This window comes from Simochromis diagramma, unplaced genomic scaffold, assembly GCF_900408965.1.
Source record: "Simochromis diagramma unplaced genomic scaffold, fSimDia1.1 OVJJ01000321.1, whole genome shotgun sequence".
Classification (NCBI taxonomy): domain Eukaryota; kingdom Metazoa; phylum Chordata; class Actinopteri; order Cichliformes; family Cichlidae; genus Simochromis; species Simochromis diagramma.
In genome coordinates this window covers 12,137,042-12,150,115 of record NW_024386772.1, presented here as the reverse complement: position 1 = coordinate 12,150,115, position 13,074 = coordinate 12,137,042, and positions in this window count along the sequence as shown.

The following is a 13,074-nucleotide window of genomic DNA, read 5'->3' as shown; positions in this document are numbered from 1 at the left end:
TTCATCTCATAACATTTGATCAGTCGATCAATAGTTTTGCTTTTCTTTTAAAAATAATGCCAGCAGTTGCTAAAACTTGAATTTTGTTGGCAATCCTGTGGAAAAGTTTGGGAGGGAAAGGAGTGGCAAAAGGAAAAGGGTGGAAACACTGGGTAGGAGGGGTGGTGCAGTGGCTGGGAGGGGCTGCTGGAGCTGACATTCCAAGTCCTCAGCCCTATTTAGGCTTGTAATATTTTCTTCATGTCCACACGGACACTGGTCATAAAATTGTCTTTTGACTTATTGCTTTATTACTGGGATATTTTTCATACTCAGATCAGGTAACTGCAGATCAGGCGAGCTTGATTCTGACCCTCACTAGTGAATAATCACTGCTTTTCCTGCTTATACTGGAAATTACTCACGTTGAAACAAAGCATCCACTGTGGTTATTTTTCTCCATCTGTGGTCTGACCTCTGATCTTCAGCAAATAAATCAGCTCTTATTAATCCCCAATTGAAAGAATCATGTCCAAAATATTGCCACAGCATGTTTATGTATGAATTGTCTATTTGTCACAACACTGAGAACACGTGGAGAAAAAAAGAGTGATCCCTGGGGCACTTTTATGGCTCCTGGTTTTATAAGACAAGGGTGGAATGGTAGAGGTGAGGGGGAGTCAATGAGCTTTAACAGGCACTTGGGGTTTGATAGCTGCTGAGGAGCTACTTGAGGAGTTGTGTCATTTTACAGCTTGTGTTATAGAGGCGCACGGCTAAGTTGCGTCCAAGACCTCAGCTGTGTAACAGAATGGCTGGGCTGTGAGTCACGCAAGTGATGCTTTTCTCCTGTTATATGGGGAAAAGTGGGAGCTGGGTGGTGGATATAGTGTGAGTGTGAAAACCTAAATGAACCCACTGTAGGTTTCAGGAAGGGAAATACTACAAACACCTGTGTGAAGTGCCAAAAACCAATTAGATAGAAATTAGGAAATGGGAATTTGAGTATTCCCCTGTAAACTCTGGGAATCATCTTTTTATAGAGGGAAAAAAATCTATGAATGTAATCTTTGGAAAGCTATGAGCTATGAGTGACCATAACTGATAAAGGAAGCAAATCTTTCTCTGTCGTTACATCAAAGGGTGAAAAAGAGTAAAAAAAAAACACTTGATGTGAGAGAAGCTTAAAGGTTTGATGATTACTCTCTTGATTACCTAACAAAATGCAACACTTTCACTTAGCACTTACTTGTCTGAGTAGTAAATCTGTTTGTTTGTTCCGAGTACACGTCTGAGGCTTGAAAACAAATCTTCCCCTCATTTGATTTCATCTATTTGGAGAAGCTCTTTTAGTCTTGTTAGCCTTGTTAATATGAGTGCATTAAGATTGTATGACAGGTGAATGATCGCTGATCCCAGTACACAAACCAGATGTCCTAAATGTAAGTTTAAGGTCAGAGGTTAATGTACTGCTAGAGGCAATACAAGACAGCGTTCTATATGTGGGATTTTATAGGATTGCCACTGGATCCCAGGAACAGAAATTTATCAGATGATTTGTCTCAGTTTCCTGACAGAGAACAGTGGATTTATATCCTCAAAATGTTATTTAGATCTAATAATTAAGATGCCACATGGATCAACAGCTTATTCATACATCAATTATGATGTTTATCTAAAAGTTTGCTAGGAAACTATTCCAGCGGTAAAAAAAAAATCCTTTTAAAATCTCAGTTATTAGATTGATTGTGTTTGACTAACGCCTCATATTAAAATAAAAATAAAGACATATACAAATAAAGGGCAAGCATCTGTTGGTAATTACTGACCATGTAGCAGTGGCCTTGATGAGAAAGAACACTTTTCTCACTGCCTCTAAAGAAAAGTCAACGTATGCCAGAGAAAATTATCAGTGGCTGTGTCCCTTGAGTTCTGCAGCTCTACATGCAGACCACCTGAATAGCTGTGAAATGCTGACCTGATCAGGCCTTCCTGTTTCCCTTTGTGTGAGCATGCATGGCTCAGTGCAAAGCAAGCACAGAGATGCTACGTGTTGGGCTTGCTTCAAGTCCTGCAGTCAACCAACTGTGTTGAGACAGATTGGACTTTTGTTTGGAACTGACATGTCGGGCCGTCTGCGTCTTGCCAAGTAGCCTTCAGAGACGAGGAGGGAAAGGAACTGCTCAGTAAGCCTGTCTCATCTCAGCATCCACCCGCTCAGCCCCACTTTCCGGCCGGGGCTTTTAATTGTGTCTCTAGGTGAAGTGGTAGCGGCCCAGCAGTGGGGAGCTGACACCTATGTGTGATGTGAATAGGACCACACACCGCAATTACATGCTTTCAAACACACACACACATTCACACAAATACTAATATGTATGCAGTACAATCACAGTTATAGGGATTAGACATGACTAATTTGGGATATTTAATGTCCACAGAAGTCCCTGGCACATACTAAGCTTCACCTAATCATGACACTTACACGGAGGCAGATACCGCTCCAATCCAAAATGATGTCATTGCTCAGATATTTTGAGACTACTTCAACGTTTCATGTTTAGGATAGTGTGTATATAAGCAGAGCCAGAAATACTCAAGTTGCCTCCACCTTCAGAAGGCTATCCCATAACAGTGATGTCACCAAGTCTTCCTCACACCAATCTGAAAATTGTCTCTTTTTTTCCAGTACTGACTCAGGCTGACCACAGTCTGGCCAGCTTCCTGTCTGACCATCAGCAAACACAGAGAGACGGGTAGTAAACATAGGGGCATCCACCTGTTAACAGTGCCAAATCACACAGCCAAAAACAGCAGGGGAGACAGGATCAGCTCCTAATGGAGATATGTGCATGTTATAGGGTTCAGGCTGAACTGTATTTTTACACCATGATAGAAAACCTTTGTTCCAGTTTCACGCTTCTCTTTCTGTAATGTCAATGACAACCATTTAACCATGGAATACAGTTGTGGTGAATAAAATTACTAATAGTAGCCTCTCCAAAACACACAAAGATTGGCACAGCTCGCAGTTTTTTTTAGCATTAGGCTCAAACTCACGATCTTTGAGCCCGTCTCCAGTTGTCAGCTGTGTTACGTGACGTTCGACCACCTAGGTAAATTTATCTTATGCGTGTGCATGCAGCCGACCGGCCATCGTGTTTATGTAGCAGTAATTTGTAGACAGGTGGGATGAAGGCCTGTTGTTTTGCTTAACCTCCTCTGTGGTAATTCAGAACCCAGCTAACTAGACCTTACTTAACCCCCTGACTTTAGCCCCAATCAACACATGGATATTAGCCGCCATGTACCCCTACTTTTGTGTATCTGAGAACTGGTTTGTAGTAAAAACCTGTCAAAATATCCCACTGTCATTTCTCTTCAGCAACAGCAACAAGAGCTCTACAGTAATTTCCAGAAATCTGTCGAAATTGCTTAAGTCTTAAATTATGTATAATTGGTCCCTGCATTAGGTTACTGGGGGTAGCCCCCAATCATGTGGTTGTAAGCAAAAAGGGCTCTAGTCACTTCCAGCTGGTTAATAGCCAAGTGACTGCTTACTAGCATCTCGCCAGTTGCTGAAGGTTAGCATAGATGAGTATTAGCTTGATGTAAAGTAAATTTACCTAAATGGCAGTGGCCCTTAAACCCAGCTCTGGTGAGTGGCTCTCGTCGACTGTGAACAATTTCAGTCATTGTATAATCCTGACTTGTGCTACTTCTCAGTTTCTCTTCTGTGACAGCTTCCTCCTTCATCTTTCCTCGGCGAATTAACTTGCTTGAATTTCTTCTTTGCTAGAGAACGTTTTGTGGATGTTCTTACTACTTCCTCCTAACTGAACCCCCCCCTGCCCACATAAGCAGCATACGCTATGTCAGTATTATCTTTTTAGTACCTGGCTCACCTGTAACCTGAACTCACTAAAAAGCAGTGATAACAGGCTTCTCTGCATGGGGTCACACCGCATTAGGGTGAAACAGACTCTTTCTTTGTGCTTTACCAGTGAAGTTTAGGACCACGGCTAATCATGGGGGTGAAAGCGTACACCGTGCCAAATCAGCTCCAGCCAGGCCAGCTAAATTTATCTCAAACTTATTAACTTTGCTCAAGGCACAAATTGAAACCAGCTCGGGTGCTCACGCTCCAGAGGTGCCGAGTGTGAGAAGTGACAGTATGATTTACAGGGGGAGCCCTGCCACAGATGCTGCAGAAAGGGGGAAGGAGGGGTGAAGTGAGGCGTTTTATATCAGAAAACTCTGGAGTGATCACTGATCAGGGAAAACCCAAAGCTGAATTAAACTCATTTTGATGGCATCATTGTGAACACCAAGAGGTGATGCCGCCATATGAATATTACTACTTAAATCTGCATTAGCAGGAAACCACCGGGCATCATCACATGAAATGAAATGCCAATTAAAATGACACCTATATCTTTTGAAGCCCTTTAATCAATTTTCTAATTTACTTTTCAATTTATCAAATTATCAAATTATCATGGCTGTTCTCCTTTCGCTTTATTCAGAATTCAGAGTGTTTTCATGGTGAAGTTGTATTGGCAATGATGATGACAATAATTAATATACATACATGTAAAAGTTGTGATTATCATAAATGCTCTTATTGTCCTCTTATTTTTAGTATTACTTCTACTGAGACTTCACGCTATATGTCTGATGGCGTCAATAGGAAATCCTTTTAAATCCCCTCTTGTTCAAATGATTTAGTTGAAGTCAGATAGCGTCTGTGAGTGTGTGGTTCTGTGGATGCATGCCTGCCTGCATGCTCATCCCTCCCCTTTTTCTGGGCTTTGTTAGGCCAGGTGTGCCTGTTCTCAGTGCAGTGCCCGGGGAGCCGTGAGAACGCAATCGCTGGGCCTTCTCTCCCTCCTCTATCTGATTTATTTCAGCCTCTATGGCATTTCAGCAAACAAAAGTCCCGCTCAGTATTGATCTGGATCTTTCCCATTTCCCCACTCTGCTCCCTTTGTTTTGCTCAGGTCTAGGATGGCTGCTTTAAATCAGACCCTCTTGACGTTTGCTTAATGTCTAATTAGCCATGGGTGGGCATGGCCTTTGATTATAGGAAGTGCCTGGGGGTGGGGCTGCAAAGACGGCTGAATTTTGACAAAACACTACAGACTGATCAATCATGCCCTGACACATTGTTTTGTCTTTAATTTTAGAGTGCTTGGTTTAGGGATATGTCCTCCTGGTCACCCTCTCCTGATTTCCTCTCACCAGCCCATGTGCCACTTTTCTTGGACCATGATGCGTGTCTCAAGATCCACTTACACTGACTCCAGGCTGTGCTGTGACTGACTCATCAATCTAAAATTCACTCAGTTGATACTGATAACTAAACCTCATTATTAGTATCACAGTTGTTTATATCTGATCTTAGGCAAATATGTCCCCCATCATAAATGCTACTGAAGGACATTATTTCTGTAGCTGGTGTATTGTGATAAGGACAAAAGCAAGTTTAATTTATTCAATACAGCACCAAATCACAACAGACCTACCATGCATTTTGTTTTGCTAAGAGGTTTGGATTGGGAGTATTAAAAATACAGCTTTCTCACTCAGGCTCCACAAGCCTTCAAGGCTTTCCCCTCTATCCCAAACACTGGCCAGATGGCCGGAAAGTTGACTTTATTTAAATCTGGTAATTCCGGCTCCTTCCCTACCCCTCCCCACCCCCCACAACACTCCACTCCCACCGCTCCTCCACTCCTTTGCCTTTCTATCTTCTCTCTGAAGATCACAGCAGTGGTGTGTCAGTGGGTAGCAGCTTCAGCTTAGCGTGGACATGCGAGAATGACACGGCGATGATATGGATTACGGTTTAATTCACACACAGAGAGAGCGCTGAAAGGAGCGCAACAATAAAATTAAAGTCAGTTTAACAGAGAAATGTACTAAAATAATTATCTCAGGATGCACAAATGTTTAATTTGACCTATTTTGCTCATTATGCTGTGGATACTGAAGAGATAAAAAACAGCATTTTTTTTAAAAAAGTGGGCAAAACATTGTAAACGGTGTCAAATTTGCATCTATTATAATGTGCATACTGTACATAGCAAATACTTTTTGGCATGGACACCTCCCACTTTGGCAACTGTCACACTTTGTCTGTTAGATATCATTACTGCACCTGCCTCTCATTGTCTGTTTAAACTGTCATCCCACCTGCAGTCCTCACTACAGTGGCTACCTGTCATCTAGCTTTTCACCTTTGACCGAGATGCCACGCTGACAGAGTAATGGCACTTATTACAGCCTTCATTAAACTGAAGGTCATAGGTCAACAAGCAGGCCACGGGACATCAGGCTGTCATTAAGGCTAATTGCTTGCTTGTGATCGTCCTCTGTCCCACAAAAGATTCTGTTTGGTCTTCATGACTATATTGTTTCATTACATTTCCATCAGAATCAAATTATAAATGACTGCTACAGAAATATTTGAAAAGATCAGATCTGTGGAACATAAAGTAATCATAAAGATCTATGTCACTCTTTCATTACTCCCTACCAAAGCAGGTCTGCCTTTAAGCAGCCCATTTTCTGAAAAGAGAGTACTCCACTCCACCAGTCCTCTACTGTGTGTCCATCTGAGAAGGAAACTGAATATAAATCCCCAACAATGGGCAGAGTGCCGGGGGAATAGGTCGAAACGGCCATTTAACAGGTGCACCTTCGTGGCCTCCGAACAGTTCCCACACATATCACCGAGACTGGTGGCCTGCCCTAGAGAGTACCCCTGAATCACCATCCAAGATCAAGTAGCGATCAATTAATGGGAGAACAAGGTATCCGCTGGGGGGATGTCCAGTGTCCCACCCACCCCTGCTTTGACTCATAGAAGTGCCCATTTGCAACCCTATCTGTGTGGTTGCTCCATGTCAATGAGTGTGTGGCTGGAAGGACGGAGATATTATCGGGGTGACTGTGAGAACCGACACTGGCATTTTCACCGGGCTGACCTTTGTTTGCGTGAGCGAGGGCTGATTGGCGAAACTGTGATGAGGTCACCTGGCACAGCAGCTGGGGGTCCCATATCTATTGTTTACCTGAAACACAGGGATGAGAACTAGGGAGGGGTGACAAATAGACTCCCTGGCTTTGTGAGCACACATTAGACAGGCGACTTCACAAAGGTTTGTGGCCATTGTAGCCAGACTACATGGGAAATTGTATTTTTCTCTTACATAACATCAGTTGAACACTTGCAGTCAACTATTTGGAGTTTTAATTGTATTTGACATTCCTTTCCTATCTGTTTAAAGTAAAAAAAAAAACTGTGTTTGCTCATGAGCTGTTACCGATAGGCCAGCATTGATCAGTGAATGTGACTGTGCTAATTGCATTCTTGTTCCTGAGCAAATATACTTAATCCCAGTCGCTGATAAAGTCATGAAAGCAAGTCTTACGCTGAAAACACAAAATGAAGGCAGTGACAATACACGAGGAAGCCTATAACTCCTATTGAAGACTCGATAACCTTGATAATACACGACGGGTACAGAGCACCTCCTTATTCCTAGAATCTTCTTGTTATGTAAACATATACCTGTGTTCATACCTGTAGATTTTTCAGTTCACTCCCAGAATCCAAGTTTATATCCATATTGTGGCTTTTCTTTTTAAGGCTGGGAATGTGGTAAAAAAGTTATTCATAGCTTTTCCAACCTTAGCAGCTCCCAGGTGGCAGCACAGCCACCTCTGAAAGCCCAGGCAGTGAATAAAGCTGTAAGTTATAAACAGCCTTATATAACTTCACACCCTCAAATATCACTGGAACATTTTTCTTTTTTTAACTTTTGGGTAACCAGTGAGCCTCATTAATGCAATGATTGATGGCTAAACTGTTCTCTCAAATAACCTTTAAAAAAGGGAGTAAAATCACAGTATTTATGCTAACACTGTTATATATAAGGACGCACAGTAAATATATCGCCTGTTCTGTATAAAATATCCTATATGATATTTATAAGATGCATCAGTCCTGTTTCAATATTGTAGTTATTTGAATTCACATCATTGTGAAGAGTCCCCATGCAATATGAGTCTGCTTTCCCCCTCTGATTAAATGGATCCTATACTTCCCAGCACTCTGCATTTTCCTTTCTTTTCACCACCAACAGACCACGGAGTGACTGACAACTAACCTGCAATTACTGTAACCAGACAACCTCAGCAAACTAGCTTATAATCACTAGTATCAGGCAAAGTAGGAAGATGGAACAGCCGACAGAGGAACACCCCCTAACACACACACACACACACATATCTGATTTGTCCATTGCCCTATAAGACCAAAGGAGAATTGCACAAGGTATTAGTAAACAAGGGAGGTCTCCAGATTCTTAGGGGTTTCCTTTTGTGTTCCCTAGACAAATTAATTTAGCACCTCTGTTACAAAGCCGTTACTATGGCAGTTATCATAACTGCTACGTTATCACAACTGGAGGATGTCCAAAAAACCCCAAGAGTTACATGTTAGGCTCTGCAGGCCACAGCTAGAAAGTTACATATTAAAGTTCATGGCAGCAGTTTGAAAAAAAAAAAGAAGAAGACTGAACAACTGAACAACCCTTTTTGGTTAGAAGGGTTGCAACAAACAAATTCCGGAATAATGTACTTTGAATAGACAGGAACAAAGTGGAGATGTTTAGCCATAACACATAGTGACACATTTGGCGAAAACCAGACGCAGCATATCAACACAAACAGCTCATATCAGCTGTCAAGTACGGCGGTGGAGGCGTGGTGATTTGGGCTTGTTTTACAGCCACAGATCATGGACTAAATTTGGTTGTGCAAGAGGACTAAGACACTCGTAAATCTATAACAAATGGCTGAAAAAAATAACCAAGGTGTTAGTGTTAGGCTCAATCAAGGTCCAGAGCTCAAATAAAATGATTTGGGGAGGACCTTAAGAAGGCCGTGCAAAAATGAATCCCTGCAACCCTCAATGAACTGAAGCAACATTGTTAAGAACAGTGGGCTAAGATTCCTCTATTGAGGGAGAGACTGATCAGTATACATAAAACAGTTACTTCAGGTTAGTGCTGCTAAGAGTGTTTCTACATGACTCTAAATCATGGAGTTTTGTATACATATATATATATATGTGTGTGTGTGTGTGTGTGTGTGTGTGTGTGTGTGTGTGTGTGTGTGTGTGTGTGTGTGTGTGTGTGTGTGTGTGTGAAACAGAATCAGTATTCTCAACAGTTCAGCCCAGGTTTGATGCAAACGCCTGTGGAACCTTTTATGCAACCAGGCGTCCAGGACTTATAAAAATATTTTGCTTTCCACCCTTTTGAGCCTTTTAGCCCTTGCTAGAGGAAAAGTCTTAGCTCCAAAATACCCACACCGAAGAATCAAAAATCCACAGGGTCAAATGTCCTGAGTAGGCCATTTACCAAGTTTGTTCCACAAGCAGGATGCTCACACACAGACTGGCTCCATCCTCCCAGTCCTGCAGAAACATATGAAAACAGGAACAAATCCCAGCACGAAGGCTAGCACCAGTGGTCCGGAATATAAGAGGGTGTTTTAGTGTAGGGACACTGTAGATCACCCAAGTAGATTAGCGTCAGTGCTACAGGGCCTTGTGAAAATCTCTCTTTAATTGGCAAGGGAATTTAATGTGACTCATGCACTGTGAGAGACCAGTGCTCATTATTGCTGCCCAGTTAAAGCATAAACAGAGGTCTCAGCTGGTCTGCACTAAGTGGTACCAATGATCAGATAGCAGCCCCTTGGTTTGAGAGGCTGTATTAGGCTAAATAAGTCACAATAATGCACATTCATTTGAAAGCTGCCATTGTAAAATGTGATGAAAGTGAGAGCAAGTATAAGTTTAAATGTAAATAATTTCAAATATAGAGTTTGACTGAATCATTAATGATCAGATATAAATGTAAAAAAACATCCTGAGTGGCTTCCTCCCAGTTTTAACCTGAAAGAATGTTATCAGCAGGATGAGGGGGAGTGCATTTGTTTCTGTCTGTCCACCTGCAGTGGGAAAAACCGATCCCTCAGTGCTCCCAGTGTGACTTTAAGTACTTTCAATGAACAAGAGTTAAGATTGGTTACTAATTTGACAAAATTGAGGCCAGTGAGCAGCATGACACAGCAGGCTCTGACCCTGTGGTTAGTAGCAATCATGCTGAGTTTGCCCACAGGCAGATGAAAGGGTCACAAGGGAAGATGTAGGTTGCTTCTGGAGACTGTGGCGGAGCCAGCCACCCACCCTTGGGCCCCGTAGGGGTGGAGGAATGAAGGCCCAATAATCCAGGATCCATTAAAGTGTGACTGATGCCATTCTTTTTGGATCTTATGACTGGATATCTTGCCTGTGGCAGGCTTGACATGGGACAGACAGACCCACAGCAGGCTGCGAGCAATCCAGATTATAGCTGTCAGACACTGACTTCACTGTGGAATCTACTTCGCAGCCAAATTAATTTTTCCATTTCACTAATGGGTGATCTCAGTTTATACCAGTAACATATTTAATATGACAGCTTGTAAGAACTGCAAATGAAAGTCAAACTTGGAAGCTCAAACTAAATATCGACACACCCTGCTATGAGCTAAAAGGCATTTTTTGTATGATTTTGTTCTGTGTGTGTGTCTGGGTGTGCGTATATTACATTCCTACATTCCTATATTACATTTATTTGGAATAGCCGTCGAATGAAACAATGTGCAATACATTTTAAAAGCGTAAAACATTCTTGAGCTTTTGCTTGTGATATGATTAAAGCTGTAACAGTGGGCCAGGTGACCTCAGGTTTGGCCTAAATTAAGAAATGACGGACTCATATTAAAGTTAATCACAAGTTTGTACAAGAACTGGAATGAAGCCACTTAAAGTGGATGAAAATGAAGGCCTATTATTGCTTTTTTCTTTCTGTAGCTTGAGTTAATTTTTGTCTGTTTGTGAAATGAAATAAGAGATTCAATATATTCATGGGTCCACAGTGATATTTTTCAATTATTATTCAGCACGACTGCAAATCTTTGTTTCTACTTGGTAGTTTGACCCACATAATCACATAACAGACTATTATTTTATTATGTCTCCACTTTTAAGAGAGCACAGAACTTGGGGATCTCTTTAAGTAGCTCTACAGTTTCATCCTTGTAAGCCATGATAAAGGGGTTTTCACTCCCCAAATCCTGTTTAAGCCAAACTGTGCTAACTTGCCCTGAAGATCACTTCAAGCAGTGAGGCCGCAGGGTCCACTTTATCCCCAGACACTCAGTAGACATGTCTTCTTAATGGTTAATGTCTCCACCTGTGGTGCTCCTGACTGTTGCTCAGATCCTGGTTATATTGATTGGTGGCAACTGGGGAGAGCTCCTCCAGGCTATGGCATTTACTTGGGGTTGTGACACCTTTTACCAGAGGTGTGGTAACCCACTGCTCTGAGGTTAACCCACTGTGAACTGCAAAGCGTAGACTCTAATTTGCTGACTATAGAATACAGTCAGCCACATTAGTATTTTAAGCAAGCGTATTGTGACGACATACATAATGAGTACAACAGGCTATGACATACAAGAGAAAAGTCTCTTAGATAGTTTTAACACTTGAAGGCAAAACTCTTGTATTCTGATCACGACATTAGGTGGTGACCCCTGTGACCCCAGACCCTGGGAGATCTAGCTGTAACCAAGGGAACTGACGAAATGATGAGAACCTTAGAGAAACCCAGTCTGAGAGTTGAAGCCAGTGGTGTAGATAATGCTAATTAACAGTCATGCAGTGAAACAAAATGGCTTAATTGTACTGGATTCATCTCGTGCTGAGCCACAAAGGCTAGGGGGAGGTTACGCTTCTAAACGTAGATTATTGTAATCCCCCAGTAATTACTGAGCCACATCTTCTCATGGGAGCAGTGGGGCACACAAGGGGAGTGGACTTTGCATTTTTATTCATTATGGCAGCCAATGATGATGACAAACTGATACAAGTAAAAGTTTCCCAAGAAGCTGCACAAAATTCATTGCATGTCACTAAAATCATGCATATTTATGTGGTCCATACAGAGCTGCCTGAGGCGGCAGACAACTATGAAAGTCCATGTCAACAGAGCTGAAAGCTTTGACTGGTTTATGAGACCTTGTTGTATCTCAGAAAGAGCTATAATGTGTTTTATAAGGCTTCCCCATGCCACAATGGCCTTCGTTTTTTAGCCTTTTCAGAGCCTTGAAAATGTTACGCTTCTATTCTCCCTCTGAAGCCACAGAAAGCACACTTGGCCAAGCTGGCCCTTTCTGGCTTTTGACAGGAAGCTCATGATTTTAAATGTACGGCTCATGCATAATGAATAAGCCTAAACAGGATGTGAGGGCAGTGCATCGAGAGAGCACCTGGGCCAAACAAAGATGCCCTTTCTGCCATGGGATTTGTGCCCTGGTACCCGCTGTCACCAGCACCCTGCTCACACCCAGCTGCGAAGCATTCAAGCTCACCATGCACATTCATCTCGTCAAAGTTGACTCCAAAAAGTGACACTGTCCACTCAGACATAAAGACCTCTTTATGGGGTTATTAATGATAGGCTGAAAGCTGCAGACAAATGTTTTGGAAACAAGTTTGCTACTGTGTGTGGGTTTTGCTTTGTTTTAATGCACGATGCCCTGGTAAGGATGCATTTTAGTGGTATGGAGGAGCAATATTGTGGGTGTTGAATTTTTAAACGGTTAGGCGGCACATCAAATTGTCATACTGTGTCTAAAGTCCGGGATCTGCCTCGATACAGAAGTATTCACCCAACCTTACATCAACAACTGCAGGGATATCTTGCAATTATTCCAGACCTTTACTGACAAGAGATTGACAAAATTAATCTTGGACTTGACCCCTGCACATGACACAATCTTGTCTGGTCTTGTTCTGTAGACAATGCAAATGAGGCTGAAAGGAATAATTAGCATCGTCTGGGATTTCATTTACCCTCAGTCTGAACAGATGATAAATGCTTAATATATTCCATCTAAAAGACAAAAAAAAAGTCCTGGTAGCTATAAACATGACCACACAACAACAAATTATCTGTGAGCATGTGTGCG